This window comes from Arachis ipaensis, chromosome B05, assembly GCF_000816755.2.
Source record: "Arachis ipaensis cultivar K30076 chromosome B05, Araip1.1, whole genome shotgun sequence".
Classification (NCBI taxonomy): domain Eukaryota; kingdom Viridiplantae; phylum Streptophyta; class Magnoliopsida; order Fabales; family Fabaceae; genus Arachis; species Arachis ipaensis.
In genome coordinates, this window is record NC_029789.2 from 14,693,563 (window position 1) to 14,697,367 (window position 3,805).

Consider the following 3,805-nt stretch of genomic DNA (forward strand, 5'->3'; position numbering starts at 1 on the left):
TGCAACCTTGTTCCTTATGTACATATTTCTGAATCAGATTTCATGGTGGCTGACTTGTGGAAAGGGGTGTCTTGGGAGGTTGATAGTCTTACCACGCCTATTCCGCATGAGATTAAGCAGTTTATTTGTGGTCTGAGATATCCTAGTTTGACTGAGTTGGAGCCACAGTGGGAGTGGTGGCCTGCAGCAACAAAAAAGTATAGTGCAAGGGAGGGTTACAGATGGTTATTAAAGAAAATATTAAATTGGAATGCCAACAGTAATTGGAACTGGTTGTGGAACACAAACATTCCAGAGAAGTTCAAATTTACTATGTGGCTTAGCTTACATGATGCTCTACCAACTGAGACCTTTCGATTCAAGCGGCATTTAGCTTCTTCAGATATGTGTAAGAGATGTAACAAGGCGCAGGAGACTATGGAGCATTGCCTTAGAGACTGTGAACGATCAAAGGCAATCTGGTATATGTTGGATCCTAGTATCCTGGACTCGACGGCTGGTACTGCTCTTGAAGAGTGGTTTCGGAAGGCCTTGGCTAACAATGAGGCGTCCTTTGGTGCAGGGCTTTGGTGTGTATGGAGACATAGGTGCAATGACATATTCAACACTGACAACCCTTGGACAGACCATAAGGTTGTTGCCTTGGCCAGAATTACCGCCAAGGACTTACAGGTTTACAGGAATCGAAGCAATGCCTTTAGGTCTCTCCGAAATTGCCTGTGTTGGGAACCACCGGTAGGCAATAGTTTTAAAGTTAATTGTGATGCAAGCTTGTACTTGAACCCTCTTAATTCATTTGACGTCATTTATGAAAAACCAAATCGTTTATTTCTGTCCACTACTACACTTCTTGTTCCACGTCATCACCACCGTGGACCATTTTTTCTTTTTTTTTCCCAAGTATTTTACTTTACTCGCTATTTCACATTTTCCTTTGTATTTTTACATAAATTATTTTTAATATAGAAGTAAAGATTAAGGGTGTAAGTTACCGAATTGGACCAAAAATTATTGCAAACCGAACCAAAAATTATAACAACCGATTTAAAAATCGAAAAAATCAGTTTTTTTGTTTTTTCTGACAAAACCGATCGGTTCGGTTCGGTTTTCGGTTTGCTCGATAGAAACCAAACCGAACCGAAGATATGCATCTATTTCAATGTTTTAACCATTTTAACCTTTAACCTAACAACAAAAATTTTCAACCCCTAACCATTTCAATGTTTTACTCTTATTATTTTAGTTTATTGACTATTTTAAACCTCTAATTATTGTGATTCATATTTTGCTCATTAGAAATTAAAAACCGAAAAAATCGACCGAACCAAACCGCTGTTGGTTCGGTTCGATTCGGTTCGGTTGTTGTAAAAGCAACAAACCGAACGGTTGTGTGTCTGTAGGAACCGAACATATCGGTTCGGTTGGTTTTTGGTCCAAAACCGAACCGATAACACCCCTAGTAAAGATGGTGTTTTGTTTGAATGTTGATATTTGAAATATATTATATTATTGTGAAAATATTCAACATGCTTCCCTATGTGTTTTAACATGTCCTGTGTGTTGGCTGGAATGTTGCCACGTATCCAACACGCCCTTCGTGTTGCAACACGCCCCCAACGTGTTGACTTCTCACTTACAAAATTCACTCATCTGTAATTACATTCAATAATCCAATTTTTAACAAAAATACCAACATTTTTTTCATATAAAAAAATTAATAATATTTTTGTGCACTTTTTAATTTGTGTATTGAGACTGAACTAGTATTTTTCACCATTATTGATATTGTGTGTGTAATCTTTGAGTGTAAATGATAGCGAAAGACAAATCTAAGGTTCAGATTTACAGTTCTACAAATCGGAGGGTCAATATTTTTCAAATCGGATTTTTAGATTTAATTGTAACTGGAACACGTTTTTGTAGCAATCGGACGGCCAAAGACGAATGAGTGGAGATCGAATGGTGAATGCTTGATGCCCGAAATCTGAGTCTTAGATTTCACCACTTATCAATCTAATGGATAGGAGCATATCAACGATGATCGACGGTGAGGGAAGACTCCACAATTCTGACCCTCAGTTTTGCGGTCAATAACCACGTGTACCACATGCACATGGAAAGGGTGGAGTTGATAAGTAATTACACGAGGCTGTCTCTTTTTTCTATCCACATTTTTTGCATGCTCCTTTCATCTGTGACATATTCTGTTTGGAAATGAACGAATCCACCAAACACTGATACAGGATACCGGTACAAAATCTTCGATACCATCTTCGGTATATGCGGATCTATTCTTTCATAAATAACACATTTTAATTCTTCAAATGGTATTGTAAAAGGAACAATAACATCACATGGATTCTTGCATACAAAATTTACTTCCTCAGGTGTTTGTAATAATATCTAACAATGATAATATAATTTTAACATAATTCTATCTTCCGTTATTTTTTTAAAACGGTGTCTCTTATCTCATCATTAGTTCAAAGTTGCAAAAGTTAAAAGGAAACAAAGTGAACGCAGTGAGAGAACAAAAACAAAAGAAAATAAATTGAAGAAGATCAAGTTTGTGCAAACAAGAAGTGGAGTTATATATATTACAAATCTAACCCTCAGTTTTTAATTTCAATGAATTAAAATTTTTCTTAATTCAAAAAATTGACCCACAGATTTCAATTTTGCATTTTATGATTTTTTTTTCAAAACTTACCCTCCGATTTGCTCTATTTAAAAAAAAAGTCTGAATCTACACAAATCAAAGACACCGATATATATACTCCCTAATTTAACTCTTACATTTCTCAAATTTGACCCTCAGTTTTTTTATCCCTGTAAAATTGAGGTTCTAATTTGTATTTTTCAATTTACAAAAAAGATCAACTCCATATTCTTCAAAAACACAGTAACTTTTCATATCCAAGTATAATACGTCCTCCAAATTCATAACTAAAAAAATAGCCTATTTTTGTGATAATTTTTTTAACAAATATCTTAAAAGTATTATATATTTTATTCTTAATAAATCTTTAATATATTCTTCTTTTTTTCTCTTTTTCTTTCTCTCTTTCTTCACCAAATTCGCACCCGCGCTATCTATCACCTTCTTGTCCATCGCACACCGCACAGTCCCGCTTATCACTTGTGCACTAGTCGTCCGTCGGCAGCTGCTTAGATTTTGGATGATTCTTTTTCCTAAGTTTTGAAAATATCTTTTTAAACATTTTAGATGTTTTTTCTTATGTTTTAGATGGTTTTTCTTTTTAGGTTTTGGATTACTTTTTTAATAATTTTGGATGTTCTTTTTTTAATATTTTTGGGTGTGTCGCTTTTGTTAAGTTTTGGATTTTTTCAATGATTTTGTATATTTTTTGTTAGGTTTTAGATGTTCATTTTGTTACGTTTCAGATATTTTTTTTATTAGGTTTTGAATATTCGTTTTACAATGATTTTAGATATTTTTTTAATTTAGTTTTGGATGTTTATCATGACAATTTGAATTCACGTTCTCTCCAAAAAAAAAATACAAAAAATATCCCAAATCATTTTTTTTAATGGACTTTTTTTACTAATTGACGGTAGTTGACAATTTTTTTAGTTGATTATTTAACAAAATTGATATAAAATTTATTTGAAAAGTAAAAAAAATATTAAATTTTGTAATAATAAAATACTAAAATCATTCCCTACTAATAATCAAAATCATTTTATGTTTATTAAAAATGATATTTATTTGTATATTTATTTTTTGTATTTTATCATATAAGTTACAATTTTTTATCTTTTTCATTTTTTATCGATTATTTTT